Below are 16,809 nucleotides of genomic sequence, written 5' to 3'. Positions count from 1 at the left end.
TCGCACACGCACATACACACAAGCACACACACAAAGAGACCTATTTTAACAATTGGCTCCTGTGATTATGGAATCTGGGAAGTCCAAAATGTGCAGGGTGGAGTCAGAATGTCAGTCATCAAGAATACAAGCAATAAAAAATGCTGGAGAGGTTGTGGAGGAAAAGGAATGTTGTAGGGACAAACGAGGCAGGGCACCGAAGATAGCAGGAAACAGTTTTATTTGGCTGCAGCCAGGTTCAGGGGGCACAGCTTTTGCTGTAATCAATCAATCCCCTGAACCCCGAGTTCAAGGAGTTTCAGAGTTTTATACCCAGCGTGTAAGGGGAGGGGCTCAGAAGTTCACAGTCTCCAGAAGTTCACATAGAAGCAGCTTTTTCTTTCACTGTTCTGGGCAAGTTAACTCTTCAACGACAACACTTGAGAAGGGGAGAGCTTCTTCTCCCCTCTCTTTCCTCCCCCTGCCAGCTGTTACCATGGAGCCCAATTGTAACTTATCTTAAAAATATAGACATCTCTGTGAAACCCCAGCTCAAGGCCAGAGGCCTTGTTTGCACATTTCTACAAAGTACCATATTGGATATGTTTGTGAAAAACTAGTAAGGGGGTGTCCAGCTCCTGGAGTGCTGGTATCTTCTCAGCCAGTGGCCAAGTAAAACAGGGCAACACAAAAATAGGAAGTTTATCTACATTGGATTCTTTCGCAGAGACTCTTTTGCTGACAGTCCTAAAATCAGCCATGGTGAAGAGGGCTTTTCTGTGGAGAAATGGGGTGCTACTTCAGGAACACTTTTGCATTGTTGGTGGGACCATAAATCAGTACAACCACTATGGAAATCAGCGTGTAGGCTCCTCAAAAGACTAGGCATGGACCACCTTGTTACCCAGTAACCCACTTCTTGGTATTTATCCTGAAAAATTAAAGGCATCTTACTCCAGGGATACATGCATTTCCATGTTTACAGCAGCACAATTCACAACAGCCAAACTATGGAACCAGGCGAGGGGTCCATCAACAGATGAATGAATAAAGAAAATGTGGTATCCATGCACAATGGAGTTTTATTCAGCCATAAAGAAAAACAAAAGTAAGGCACTTGCAGGAAAACAGATGGAACTAAAGACCATCATGTTAAGCAAAATAAGTCAAACTCAGGAGTTCAAAGGGCTTATGTTTTCTTTCATATCAGGAAGCTAGAGAGGAAAAAGAAAAATAAAGGTGAGGATAGATCCCATGAAAATCAAAGGGAGATCAGTAGAGGAAAGGAACCATGGGATGGGAGGTAGGGGAGGTGGGGGAAAGTGCTGGGGAGTGATGTTACCAAATTATATTGTTATATTACATATATTGAATACATAACAACAAATCCCATCAAAATGCACAACTATAATGCACCAGTTTTAAAAAGGTGGAAAAATATAAATGACAAAAGTGACTCAAAAAAAATAATAATAATGCAGGGTGGGCTAGCAGGCTGGAGCCCCAGAGAAGACCTGATGCTACAATTGAAGTTCAAAAGTCATGAGGCTGGTGATCCAAGAAAGAGCCAATGCTGCAGTTCAGGTACCAAAACCATACACCTTGAATTCCTTCTTGCTTGGAAGGGGTCAGTCTTCTTGTTCCATTCAGGCCTTTGACTGATTAGAAGAAGCCCACCTATGTTATAAAGAATGATCTGCTTTAATCCACGAATTTAAATGTTCATTTCATTCAAAAGTATCCTCACAGAAACATTGAGAATAATGTTAGACTAAGTATCTCAGCACAGTAGCCAGCCAAGTGGATGTAAAATTAACCACTGCACAAATATAAAATTGTTATTATCTGGCTGCTTTCATGATTTTCTTTCTCTGCTTCTTAGAAGTTTTGTTATGATATATCTAGGTGTAGAATTCATTGAGTTTTTCTAATTTGGGGGTCACCATGCTTCTTGAAGCTATAAGTTTATGTTCTTCACCAAATCAGGGGAGATTTTAGCCATTCTTCTGTCCTTTAAGCAAAAAGTAGAGGCCCTCTCCTTCACATTTGTCTATGCCTAGTGTGCAATTACAGAGCTCAGGTTGGAACATATAAGAGAAAAAACACCCACAGAACTCTCCACTAGTTGGACTTCAGTGTTCTGGTTTCCTTCCCCAAGGAGCCTGAAACCATTTGCCTTTCAGATTTCTCAGGTAACTGCTGGACACATTCTGCGCAGGGGTTGTCAGTTCGGTTTGGTGGGAGGACAAGTGGGTGTTGTGCCTACTGCATCTTCTCTGGAACCAGAGCCTCTGCTCTCTCACAGCTCCTATAATCAGGCTTGGCCTCCCCTGTTCTGCTGAAAACACAAATTACAGAAAAAATAATTGCTTTTTTTAAACTGATTCTACATGCTTGTTAATTTCGTTTGCTGATTCTTGTAAGATTTCAGAGGTACTTAGGATGTTCTACATGAATAACCACCTGTGAATTAAAGCAGTGTCGCTTCTTGTATGATCTTTATTTTAACATTTCTTTCTTTTTATTGTTGTTTTTGGTAGGGTTTTTTTTTCATTTGGCTGGTTGGTTGGATTTTGATACTGGCCAGTCTCTCTAGGGCCATTCAGCTGTGGACAAACAGGAGTAAGAAAAGATAGCTTCATCCTTTTCCCAGTTTTTTTTTTTTTATTGGATGTTCACAACATTACAAAGCTCTTGACCAATCATATTTCATACATTAGAATCAAGTGGGTTATGAACTCCCATTTTTACCCCAAATACAGATTGCAGAATCACATCGGTTACACATCACATTTTTACATACTGCCATATTAGTGACTGTTGTATTCTGCTACCTTTCCTATCCTCTACTATCCCCCCTCCCCTCCCCTCCCATCTTCTCTCTCTACCCCATCTACTGTAATTCATTTCCCTCCATGTTTGTTATCCCATTCCCCTCATAAACTCTTATATGTAGTTTTGTATAATAATGAGGGTCTCCCTCCATTTCCATGTGATTTCCCTTTTTTTCTCCCTTTCCCTCCCACCTCATGTCTCTGTTTAATGTTAATCTTTCTTCCTGCTCTTCCTCCCTGTTCTGTTCTTAGTTGCTCTCATTATATCAAAGAAGACATTTGGTATTTGTTTTTTAGGGATTGGCTAGCTTCACTAAGCATAATCTGCTCTAGTGCCATCCATTTCCCTGCAAATTCCGTGATTTTGTCATTTTTAGTGCTGCGTAATACTCCATGGTGTATAAATGCCACATTTTTTTATCCATTCATCTATTGAAGGGCATCTGGGTTGATTCCACAGTCTAGCAATTGTGAATTGTGCTGCTATGAACATCGATGTGGCAGTATCCCTGTAGTGTGCTCTTTTAATGTCTTCAGGAAATAGTCCGAGAAGGGCAATAGCTGGGTCAAATGGTGGTTCCATTCCCAGCTTTCCCAGGAATCTCCATATTGCTTTCCAAATTGGCCGCACCCGTTTGCAGTCCCACCAGCAGTGTACAAGAGTACCCTTTTCCCCACATCCTCGCCAGCACTTGTTGTTGTCTGACTTCATCATGGCTGCCACTCTTACTGGGGTGAGGTGGTATCTTAGGGTGGTTTTGATTTGCATTTCCTTGACTGCTAGAGATGGTGAGCATTTTTTCATGTACTTGTTGATTGATTGTATGTCCTCCTCTGTGAAGTGTTTGTTCATGTCCTTGGCCCATTTGTTGATTGGGTTGTTTGTTTTCTTATTGTCTAATTTTTTGAGTTCTTTGTATACTCTGGATATTAGGGCTCTATCTGAAGTATGAGGAGTAAAAATTTGTTCCCAGGATGTAGGCTCCCTATTTACCTCTCTTATTGTTTCTCTTGCTGAGAAAAAACTTTTCAGTTTAAGAAAGTCCCATTTGTTGATTCTTGTTATTAACTCTTGTGCTATGGGTGTCCTATTAAGGAATTTTGAGCCCGTCCCCACAATCTGTAGATCGGAGCCAACTTTTTCTTCTATCAGACGGAGAGTCTCTGATTTGATATCTAGCTCTTTAACCACTTTGAGTTGACTTTTGTGCATGGCGAGAGGAGGGGATTCAGTTTCATTTTGTTGCATATGGATTTCCAGTTTTCCCAACACCATTTGTTGAAGATGCTATCCTTTCTCCATTGCATGTTTTTAGCTCCTTTATCAAATATAAGATAGTTGTAGCTTTGTGGATTAGTCTCTGTGTCCTCTATTCTGTACCATTGGTCCACCCGCCTGTTCTGGTACCAGTACCATGCTGTTTTTATTACTATTGCTCTGTAATATAGTTTGAAATCTGGTATCGCTATACCACCTGATTCACACTTCCTGCTTAGAATTGTTTTTGCTATTCTGGGTCTTTTATTTTTCCATATGAATTTCACGATTGCTTTATCTATTTCTACAAGAAATGCCATTGGGATTTTGATTGGCATTGCATTAAACCTATAGAGAACTTTTGGTAGTATCGCCATTTTGATGATGTTAGTTCTGCCTATCCATGAACAAGGTATATTTTTCCATCTTCTAAGATCCTCTTCTATTTCTTTCTTTAGGGTTCTGTAGTTTTCATTGTATAGGTCTTTCACCTCTTTTGTTAGATTGATTCCCAAGTATTTTATTTTTTTTGAGGATATTGTGAATGGAGTGTTTTTCCTCATTTCCGTTTCAGAAGTTTTGTCGCTGATATACAGAAATGCCTTTGATTTATGCGTATTGATTTTATATCCTGCCACTTTGCTGAATTCATTTATTAGTTCTAGTAGTTTTTTTGTAGACCCTTTTGGGTCTTCTAGGTATAGAATCATGTCATCCGCAAATAGTGATAATTTAAGTTCTTCTTTTCCTATTTTTATGCCTTTAATTTCTTTCGTCTGTCTAATTGCTCTGGGCAGTGTTTCGAGAATTTTATTGAATAGAAGTGGTGATAGGGGGCATCCCTGTCTTGTTCCAGATTTTAGAGGGAATGCCTTCAATTTTTCTCCATTCAGAATGATGCTAGCCTGAGGCTTGGCATAGATAGCTTTTACAATGTTGAGGTAAGTTCCTGTTATCCCTAGTTTTTCTAATGTCTTGAACATAAAGGGATGCTGTACTTTGTCGAATGCTTTTTCTGCGTCTATCGAGATGATCATATGGTTCTTATCTTTAAGTCTATTGATGTGGTGAATAACATTTATTGATTTCCGTATATTGAACCATCCTTGCATCCCAGGGATGAATCCTACTTGATCATGGTGCACAATTTTTTTGATGTGCCTTTGTATCCGATTCGCCAGAATTTTATTGAGGATTTTTGCATCTAGGTTCATTAGAGATATTGGTCTGTAGTTTTCTTTCTTTGAGGTGTCTTTGTCTGGTTTCGGAATCAGGGTGATGTTGGCCTCATAGAATGAATTTGAAAGAGCTCCCTCTTTTTCTATTTCCTGAAATAACTTGAAAAGTATTGGTATTAATTCTTCTTTAAAGGTTTTGTAGAACTCCGCTGTATACCCATCCGGTCCTGGGCTTTTCTTGGTTGGTAGTCTTTTGATGGCTTCTTCAATTTCATCCATTGATATTGGTCTGTTTAAGTTGTGAGTTTCCTCCTGACTCAGTCTGGGCAAATCATATGACTTAAGGAATTTATCGATGTCTTCACTTTCTTCTATTTTATTGGAATATAGGTTTTCAAAATAATTTCTAATTGTTTTCTGTATTTCTGAAGCGTCTGTTGTAATATTACCTTTTTCATCCTGTATGTTAGTAATTTGAGTTCTCTCTCCTCTTCGTTAGTATGGCTAGGGGTCTGTCGATCTTATTTATTTTTTCAAAGAACCAACTTTTTGTTTTGTTAATTTTTTCAATAGTTTCTTTTGTTTCAATTTCATTGATTTCTGCTCTGATTTTAATTAATTCTTGCCTTCTGCTACATTTGCTATTGTTTTGTTCTTCCTTTTCTAGGGCTTTGAGATGAAGTGTGAGCTCATTTATTTGTTGGTTTTTCCTTTTTTTGAGGAATGACCTCCAGGCGATGAATTTCCCTCTTAAAACTGCTTTCATTGTGTCCCATAGATTCCGATATGTTGTGTCTGTATTTTCATTTATCTCTAAGAATTTTTTGATTTCCTCCTTTATGTCTTCTGTAACCCACTGATCATTCAGTAACGTATTGTTCATTGTCCATGTGATGTAGGATTTTTCCTTCCTTTTTTTATCATTGATTTCCAGTTTCATTCCATTATGATCTGATATAGTGCATGGTATTATCTCAACCCCTTTATATTTACTGAGGGTTGCCCTATGGCATAATATATGATCTATTTTTGAGAAGGTTCCATGTGCTGCTGAGAAAAAAGTATATCCACTTGATGATGGTTGATATATTCTATATATGTCAGTTAAGTCTAGGTTATTGATTGTGATATTGAGGTCAATAGTTTCTTTATTCAACTTTTGTTTGGAGGATCTGTCCAATGGTGAGAGAGGTGTGTTGAAGTCACCCATGATTATTGTGTTGTGGTCTATTTGATTCTTGAAATTGAGGAGAGTTTGTTTTATGAACGTCACAGCGCCATTATTTGGTGCATAAATATTGATAATTGTTATGTCTTGTTGGTGAATGGTTCCTTTTAACAGTATATAATGTCCTTCCTTATCCCTTTTGATTAACTTAGTCTTGAAGTCGATTTTATTCGATATGAGAATGGCCACCCCTGCTTGCTTACGAGGACCGTGTGCTTGGTATATATTTTCCCAACCTTTCACCTTGAGCCTGTGTATGTCTTTTCCAATCAGATGTGTCTCCTGGAGGCGGCATATTGTTGGATTTGTTTTTTTAATCCATGTTACCAGCCTATGTCGCTTTATTGGAGAGTTTAAGCCATTAACGTTTAGAGTTACTATTGATATATGGTTTGTACTTCCTGCCATGTTTGATTATTTATCTCTTTTTTTTTTTCCTAATTTAGTTTGTTTCTCCATGATTAGCTTTCCCCCCATCCTCTGTCTTTACCAAGGCACTTCCCACTGATGATTTTGGTTATTGTTTTCCATTTCTTCCTCTTGTAGAGTTTTGCTCAAGACGCTTTGCAATGCTGGTTTTCTGGCTACAGATTCTTTTAGCTTTTGTTTATCATGAAAGATTTTTATTTTGTTGTCGTATCTGAAGCTTAATTTTGCTGGATACAGAATTCTTGGTTGGCATCCATTGTCTTTCAGTGTTTGAAATACGTTGTTCCAGGATCTTCTCGCTTTCAGCGTCTGTGATGAAAAATCCATTGTCAACCTTATTGGTTTACCCCTAAATGTAATCTGCCTCTTTTCTCTTGTAGCTTTTAATATTTTCTCTTTGTTCTGTATATTGGATATCTTCATAACAATGTGTCTTGGCATTGGTCTACTGTGATTTTGTGTGCTCGGTGTCCTGTATGCATCTACAATTTGTATATCTGTTTCCTTTTTTATTTCTGGAAAGTTTTCTGTAATTATTTCCTTCAGCAAGTTACTCATTCCCTTGGCATGAATCTCTGTGCCTTCCTCTATCCCGATGACTCGTAAGTTTGGTTTTTTTAAGTTATCCCAAATCTCTTGGATGTTTTTCTCGTGATTTTTTACCAGCCTATCTGAGTTGGCTAGACTCTTTTCAAGATGATATATTTTGTCTTCATTATCTGACGTTCTGGCTTCTACTTGCTCCACTCTGTTGGTGATACTCTCGATTGAGTTTTTAATTTGGTTTATCGTTTCCTTCATTTCTAGAATTATTGTTTGATTTTTTTTATAATCTCTATCTCCTGATAAAGGTGCTTAACTTCTTCTTTTATCTGTTTATGTAATTCATTTTCAATGTGATCGTTAAGGTTCCTTTCCATCTGTCTAAGGTGTTCCTTGAGTTCTTTATATGGCCATTTTTCTGATGACTCCAGGTCCTCCTGAATATTTAGGCTGTCTTTCATTGTTTGTACTCCTTTTCTTCCTTGCTTTTTTATGCTCATGATACTTCTTGTTCTGTTTGACTGCTGGGTTACTGTTTACTCTTATAAATTTATTTGATGTTTGGGAGGAGATGTATTAGAAGGGAAGGGAAGAAGTCACTAAAGAGAGTGAGTGTAGGCAGGTGGAATTCAAGAGAGGGGGAATAAGAAAATTGAAAAGAAATGAAAAGACAAAAGAAAAAAAGTGAAAAGAAAGAAAGAACGAAAAAATAAGAATTTAAAACAAACAAATTATAATGATAATAAAAAATGGAAATTGAAGTTTAAAAAATAATAGTAATAATAATAGAATAAAAAGAATTAAAAAAATTGAAACCATTAATAAGAAAGTTAAAGAACAACAACAACATCAACTACAAAAAGTGAGAATAAAAAAAAAGTAAAAAAAATACTAATAATAATCCTTAAAAAAATAATAATAATAATAAATGCAGTCATAGAACTTGATTAACTTCTCTTCCAGTAGGTGGAGCTATGTCCACTGGGCCAGGCTTCTCCTCTTGATAGGTGGGAACCAATCACTGTGCCTCAGCTCTTCTTCCCAGACTGTGCGGGTCTCCAGTCCTGAGTGCCTAGGTCCTTCTCTTGTGGTTCCTCAATCCAGGCCCCACTCACCTGTGACGCTTATCACATTACTGGCTACACGCCGGGTCTGCTGCTCCTGGGAGCCCTGTTTTCATGGATGCCTGGGCACACCCTTTCTGTTTGCCTCCCTCGGACCCTAAGTTTGTAGGGCTTGGGGCTGAGGACCCCCAGCGAATTTGTTTGCCCTCAGGTAGCAACTCCCCTGGTAGCTGGTGCAAGGGACCTCTGTTGTCAGCCCTGGTGGGAGCGATAGCCGGGGGTTCTGTGCCGCTAGTCCCACGTCACTCCTGATTCCCTGGGTCTGGCTATGGTGCTCAGTTGGCTTTTACCTCTGTGAGATCAGGTGGGCCGACTAGTTATTTCAGCGGGATCGTTAGTGCTGAGTCACGAGGAGCAGGCGATCCGGGGCTTAAATGCAGTAGATTCGTGCTCAGTGTGTGTTTTCTGAGGGGCCCAAAGTGTACGCCCTAGCTCCACGTCAGCTCAGCATTGCCTAGTGATCCTGAGCAAATAGGCTTTAGATAATTTACAGCTCCCTATGCCCGCGCAGTTGAAGAGGTCAGAGACTTGATCTCTCCGCGCCTGCCGCCATGTTAGACCTCCTCAATGATATTCATGTTACCCTCACAGTTTCCTGGCATAAGAAAGATCTTGGGGTTATACAAACTGCTGCTTCTGTTTCCAGTCCAGTTTTCTAGAACTGAAACCCTGCTGCCGTCTCCTCCACCTCTGGGCCGCGCTCTTGGGCGCCGCGCTTGTCCGCGACCTTAGCAGCACCGCCGCGGCCTCCGCTGTTCCTCGGCCCGGTGCCTAGCATCCAGGGCCTAAGCGGCTACCGCCACGCCTCTCCAGCCCCGGAGCACGGGTCCCCTCACAGGGGGGTGCCGAACGACCCCAGAGCAGGCTCTGCCCCAAGATGCAGCAGGGAACAGGCGACCGAGGCGCTTGAGGCCGTGGTCCAGCCTTCGGAGGACAGGGCTCGGCACGCAGCCCAGTTCCAGTCTCTAGATGCGGCAGCTGGACCGTGTAGACAGGGCCATCAAGACAGCATGCAGAAAGCAAATGGCGGCTCCCGCGGAGTGGATTTTCGGCCCCAAAACCACAGCCCAGCCAACAATTTCAATCCACTAACTCTCCCTGTATAGACAATATTCAAAAAAAAAAAAAAAAAAAGGGCGGGGTGTACTGAGCTTTCTTTGCCTCAGGTACTTACAATCCACTGCTGATTACCCATTCAGCTTCTCTGCCGGGAGCGAAGTCCTTTTCCCAATCTTAAGAGAAAAAATCTTTCAATATTTCATACTTAAGTATGATGCTCAATGTCCCTTATGAGATTTTTTTTGTGGGGGGCATTGGGATCAGACCCAGGAACACTTAATCACAGAACCACATCACCATTATTTATTATTTTTATTTTCTTCTATTTATTTGTTTATTTATTTATTTATTTTTGAGGCAAGGTCTTGCTAAATTTGCTTAGGGCCTTGTTAAGGTACTGAGATTCGTTTGAACTTATGATCCTCCTGCCTCAGCCTCTCAAATCATTGAGATTACAGGCATGCACTACCATGCCCAGCCCTTGTGGATTGATTTTAAAAAGTTAGTTTCTAACCTTAGTTTTCTGCTAGTTTTTATCTTGAATTGGTTTAGAAAGTTATCAAATGCCTATTAGTGTTTAAAGAGATGATGAACTGGTTTTTCTCCTGTAGTTGGCCAACATAATTAGATACATAGATTGGTTTTCAAGTAGTAAACTAAGTTTACATTACTGATATAAATTCTACTTGGTCAGATGCATTTGACTAAATGCTCTTTTTTTCTAGCTTCTACTCAATTACCTACTTTCTCCTACTTCTGATTCGCTTTTTCCTCCCACATAATTGAGATATATCAAAATTTAATGAGTTAGGCAAGCGCAGTGGCACACACCTGTAATCCCAGCGGCTCAGGAGTCTGAGGCAACAGGATTGCAAGTTCAAAGCCAGCCTCAGCAAAAGCAAGGCACTAAGCAACTCAGTGAGACCCTGTCCCTAAATAAAATACAAAATAGGGCTGGGGATGTGGCTCAGTGTTCTAGTGCCCTTGAGTTCACTCCCCAGCACCAAAAAAAAAATAAAAATAAAAAATTTAATGAGGGGCTGGGGATGTGGCTCAAGCGGTAGCGCGCTCGCCTGGCATGCGTGCCGCCCGGGTTCGATCCTCAGCACCACATACCAACAAAGATGTTGTGTCCGCCGAGAACTAAAAAATAAATATTAAAAATTCTCTCTATCACTCTCTCTCCTCTCTCACTCTCTCTTTAAAAAAAAAATTTAATGAGTTATATACAGTGAACACAATTTTGGAGATTAAATTCATGTTTTACTAGAAGAAATCATAATGTACAGCAAATAATACAAGTATTGTACATTATATTTTACAAGACATTAAAAATTTCTTAAAGATATCTGAGAATACTTATTACAACTATAGCCAAGAAAATGACAGTTGACAAGTAAATTGAAGGGTTTGAAACAGACTCTGACAACAGTCACCACCCAAATACAAAATTATGGCTAATATTAACTCTAAAGATACTTCTAAACTCAAGCCCAGAACAGAACCTGTGTATCAGAAAATTACAGATCATGACACTACTAAAATTATCATAGTTAATATAATAAAACTAATATATAGTTTTAAGTGTATAAAGTGAAACATAAAGAAAAAAACAGAATGTTTGTTGTTTTAAATTAAGTATGCAGCATTCTTTAGCCTATGGGCCTTTCCCCCCACCCCTTTCCAGGCTGGGAGTTGAACCTGGGCCTCCCACATGCTAGCATGTGTCCTTGAACTACATCATCAGGCCTTGAATCAGGTTTTTGAGTAGTAAATGATGCCATATGATAACCCCCAAACAAAACAAAACACACAAAATTGATGTGCTGTTTCTATCACATTCTGAAAATCCTATTTCCTTTTCCTTTCCTCATAAGGAAGCTAAGACTCGTTATTGCCTTATCTGACTTTCTGTTCTACCAACTCTTGCAGCATGAATAAGAGCCAAGAATCCATCCCTGGAGAATGAGATGAGTCATTTCTATATAGAATGGGGCCCTAGAGCATTCTTTAAGCCCCAATCAAAAAGTACACGGTGATGAATGGGGTTTAAACTATGAAAATGAGGGGGGAAAGAAAGAGATAAAGGAAAGTGAGATGGAAGTCATGACAGCCCCATTTTTTAATTTCCCCAAATCCCTTTGTAAAAGAGAGAGATCAAGTGTGGTAGCAAAAGACAAAATCCACAGACACCATCATCGACTGCAGTAGGTCACAAAGAATCTCCAACAATGTTGTAAAACAACTGGTCGGAACCAAACCATAGAGCAACAAGGGAACAACAATGGGCCAGAAGCAGGAGGGAAAGCAGGTTCCTAAATGCTGAGAACCAAGAGACTGAGAACTAATAGTCCCAAAAGGAGGGCCTTCCAGCCACCACCCAGCCAGGCCCACACCATGAACTGGAAGGGGCCTCACCAGGGAGCCTGAGGCTACTGCAAGAAGGTTGAAAGGTACAAAGTGGTAGCTGACCACAGGAACACCCAGTAGGGTTGCCTTCCAGGAGGGGGCCACCCAACATGGAGTAGAAACAGCTGAGCTAATAGAGCCCAAGTCGACGAGAGCAGGGCATGGGGCCAAAAAAGAGAGAGAATGTTCTACCAGTGAAGGAGAAGATGGAAGGAAGCAAATATCAGACAGCACTGAAGAGATGACTGCACAATGGCCATATTCTCTACAATTCTGTGGGAAAAGCAGAAAAAGACATTAGGATCCCTCCCCCACCCCCTTACAGAGAAACTTCCCCCTAAAAATATGACTTCAGCATCAGAAAGACGATGGTTGATCACCCTTCGAAAATGTAAAAAAGAGAGAAAAATGATCCAAATAACATATTTTCAGAAGATACATATTCACCAGAAATTTTTGACTGTGAAGCATTTGAAAATAGTAAACCAACATTTCAAAATGTGTTGCAGAAAATAGTAGAAGACAGAGCGCAAAGAATGTAACATAAACCAGAACTAGGAAAACTCAGAGATAAGTTTGGCCAGACAATAGGCAGATATGAAAAGAGTTTACAGAGCTCATAAACAATCGATGGAAGTTATAGCAAAAGGAGAATAAAACAAAGAGAGAGAAAAAGCATTCTGGAAAAAAATGGTAAATGGTAAACACTAAAAAGTAAGCAAAAAAGGGTCAATGTCCACCAAGAAAGAAAAGAGAAGGAAATGAAGAATACTTTTAAAGTTCTTTTGAAAGAACTATAATTCCAGTATCTTTTATGAAATAAAAGAAGGTTTGACCCTTTGGATTTGCAGGGCACCCCACATACCTCTGAAAATCAACTCAGAATGCTCAACGCTGAGACATAATTTATAAAATGATGGAACTACAAAGAATTCTTTGGGCATTCAAGAAAAAGACAAAGTGACTTTTTATTGGTGCATAGTAATTACACAGAGCAGTGAGTTTCGTTGTGGCATATTCGCACATGCATATAACACAACTGGATAAGTTCCACTCCCCAATACTTTCCCTTAAAGAAAAGAAGACCAGCTTGGCCTCAGAGTTTTCAACGGGGACCTTCCATGACAGAAGACAGAGGAACAGCATACTTGAGCTCCTTAAGGTAAGAAAATGACCCCCAATGATTATAACCTGCATAACTTTCAAGCATAAATTCCTGGACTAACTCTTAGGTGCCACAGATATCAGATAAGCTCTTCCTTCTTCCTCTTCCCCCACTTCCTTCTCTTCTTCCTGAAGAATTCAGTCCTCATTCGGACATCAGGTAGGGGAGAGCAAGGTGGTGGGCCACAGGGGGGAGGGGGAGGGCAGGAGCAGTCAGAGGGCTGGAAGTGGAAAACCTTGGCTCAAGTGAGTAGGGAAAAGTGTTCCCAGAGCAGGTGGCCTTCCAGGGCCTGAGCAGGGAGAGACAGGCGTCCACACAAAATGGGGTATCAGCCCTCAGCGGGATGCAAAGTGTCCACCCGGGATCAGCCTGACAGAGGAAGTAAGAGCCTGGGCAGATTGAGAAGGATAGTCTGAGATTCTCCCAAGCAGGAGAAGGAGGCCTCACTGTGTGTGGAGGAAGGATGGCAAGGTCTCCCTGCGCAGGGAGTCAGAGGCCGAGGAGGGTGAGGGCGTGAGAAGGACAGACTGACACAGGAGGTAGATGCCTAAGTGAGATAAGAAGCACAGCCACGCAGGGGGCTCGCAGCCCAGGGAGTGAGATCCCAAGCAGAACGAGAAGGTCAGCTATGCACTGGGTGGAGGTGGCAGGAAAGATGGGAGATTTGCTATATACAGGGGGGTGTTGAGCAAAGAAGTCAATATACTAAAGATAATAGGAAGTGGGATTCTCACTCCCAGAGAAAAGAGATACAAACTGGAATGAACTCTGGGGTACCAAATTGGAATTGGGGGTACAGGTGTGACTCATAGATATGATAGATGACATTTGATTAAGTTAGATTAGTTTAGATGGATGGATAGGGTGAATGAAAGATGATAAATAAGTGGATGGATGGAGGGAGGATGGATGGATGGATAGAAGATGGCTGTAGACACAAATGTGTATATGTATAGTATACTATATACACACATCTCTTAACTTGTTCACTGCATATGCCTAGGAAAAACTATATGACAATACTGATGAGCATGCCTAGCACACAGGCCTGAGTTTCTAAATATCATCCCACATTTGTAAAAAACAAATCTCGCCTGCAATCCCAGCAACTCAGGAGGTTGAGGCAGGAGGATCACAGGATGGAAGCTGGCTTCAGTCACTTAGTGAGACTCTTAAGAAACTCAGTAAGACCCTGTCTTAAAACAAAAAATAAAAAGAACTGGGGATTTGGCTCAGTGGTTGTTTTTCACTGCTGTAACTAAAAGAACCCAACCAAAACAATTGTAGAAGAAGCAAAGTTTGTTTGAGGGCTCACTGTTCTAGAGGTCTTAGTCCATAAGAGGTTGGCTCCATTCTTTGGGGTTCAAGGTGAGGTAAAACATCATAGTGGAAGAGTGTGGCAGAGGAAATCGGCTCACATGGTGATTGGGAAGCAGAGAGAGAGAGAGAGACTCCGCTCGCCAGATACAAAATATATACCCCAAAACCACGCCCCCCAATACCCCACCTCCTCCAGCCACACCCCATCTGCCTTCAGTTACACTCAGTCCCATCTGGTGATTAATTCCCTGATTGGGTTAAGGCTCTTGCAACCCAATCATTTCTCCTCTGAACCTTCTTGCATTGTCTCACATGTGAGCTTTTGGGGGACCATAACAGTGGTAAGCAACTGTGGATTCAATCTCCAGTACCAAAAAAAATAGAAAAGAAAGAAAGAGCAAACCAAGTCTCCTTAAGAAAACTGAGTCCAGGTCTGAAGCAAGCTTAAGATATGCCCAGAATATCTTATTGTTATAGAAGGTAAGGAAATTTTCAATGATTATGGGGACATGCAAACGGACCACAGAGTGAAGTTGAAGAGGCTCTTGCTGGCCAAATCAGAGAGAGTTTGAAGATCAAAATAAATAATGATAGTAATGAAGAATAAGCTACCAAATAAAATTGGAAACCTGAAATCTGACATAATTAATGAATTAATTAGAAGTTTGATAAGGAACAGGGTACTTTAAAGTTTCAAAGTACCTTGCCACAAAATGCTGATTACAGGAAAAAGAGTAACTTTACAGTAGAAAAGCCAGGCAAGTACCCCTTAATCAAGTGATCACAGTGAGGGGACAAATCAAAATTCTATGACACCTGATAGGATACATGGAGAAAAACGTAGATTCACTTTTGTAATATCAATGCACAACTTGAATCTAAATATGAGATGGCATCAAATAAATACAACCAGAAAGACATTCTACAAATTAACTGGTCCATTATCTTCCAAAGTGTGGATGTCATCAAAGTCAAGAACGGTTCAGTCAGAAGGAAATCGACAGACAGGACAATTAAAAAATAAATAATGTAAGTAAGCTCCCAATATTGTATACTTAAACTTAAAATTTTTAGCCAGGCACAATGTCACACACCTGTAATCCCAGCGGTTTGGGAGACTGAGGCAGGAGGATCACAAGTTCAAAGCCAGCCTCAGCAATTAGCAAGGCCCTATATAACTCAGTGAGACCCTGTCTCTAAATAAACTACAAAATAGGGCTGGGGATGTGGCTCAGTGATTAAGTGCCCCTGAGTTCAATCCTGGTACTTAATAATAATAATAATAATAATAATAATAATAATAATATATTTTAACTAAACATACTTAAAATTATTTGTTATTTATCTAAAATTCCAATGTAAATGGGCATCCTGTATACTTGTTAAATCTGACAACGGCACCACTGAGTCCCCTTTGGGTCTATTTTGAATTGTTGAAGATCTTGAGAATGCACTTGTGATTACTCATCTTCATCCCATGAATGATAATTGTAGAAGAAATGGTAATAATAAGAGTAATAACAGCAGTAGGCATGAGAGCAGCATCAGCAGTCGTAATCTCCCAGAGCACGATTCTCAATGTGCGGGACTCACAGAAGAGCCAGAGACTCTGGGGACTAGTCAGTCCATGAACCACAGTGGCAAAGGGAGAAAGGCAGATGTCTGCATCTCTTCTCAGGAACTAGAGAAAGAATCTTCAGAACCAAAACTCCAAAAAAGTTCGGGAAGAGCCTTCTACATAAGCTGTGATTTATTTTACAAGTAAACACCTTTTCAAGAGAATGCTTTCCAACAAAAGAAGCTGATGGAAAGGGAAGGAATATTCTGGGGAAGAGACCACAAAAGGGCCCATATACAACATTGTTAAAAAGAAATGATGTCATCTTTTCTCTGCCAGTAGGATCCACACCTGTGTTGAAGTTCAAGTCATCAGAGCTCATACATACGATAGTCTTAGCAGACAAAGAAATAAAAATCATACCTACTAAACAAAAAAAAAAAAGAATCTTAAAAATACTTCTCAGACTTCTAATTACTTAGTTTTATTTAGCAAATCTGCTGCATTTGTAATTTCTATTTAGGTTCTAATATAATCCATTGTACAAAGTTTAAATCTGAAGTGCTAATTACCTGGAAGGGAGGAAGAAAATAATTTCCTTCCCCATTTAAGCAACCTCAAGGTGACATCAGGGAGAGGGGTTTCCAGCAGTCTCTCCAAGGGACCATCCCAGGTACTGACAAGCTCATGTGCCATGATCTGGTAGGACCTCACAGAAGAAAGAG

The 16,809-nt window shown here is 40.2% G+C and overlaps 1 long non-coding RNA gene across 1 annotated transcript in view; it reads right to left on the bottom strand.

The window, feature by feature from the left end:
- Nucleotides 1–1,064: 1,064 nt before the first annotated feature.
- LOC308637688 overlaps nt 1,065–16,809 on the bottom strand; it is a 120,291-nt gene continuing 104,546 nt past the window's right edge. The window contains exons 3-4 of the long non-coding RNA XR_014019657.1: nt 2,090–2,317; nt 1,065–1,656 (exon numbers count right to left, since the gene is read on the bottom strand). This is a non-coding gene — a long non-coding RNA (uncharacterized lncRNA). The remainder of the gene's footprint in view (nt 1,657–2,089; nt 2,318–16,809) is intronic.

Source organism: Spermophilus citellus, assembly GCF_964194105.1.
Source record: "Spermophilus citellus genome assembly, chromosome: 18".
In the NCBI taxonomy this organism is placed as follows: Eukaryota; Metazoa; Chordata; class Mammalia; order Rodentia; family Sciuridae; genus Spermophilus; species Spermophilus citellus.
The sequence above is the reverse complement of the archived record's forward strand: the minus strand, read 5'-3'. Positions and strand labels throughout refer to the sequence as shown.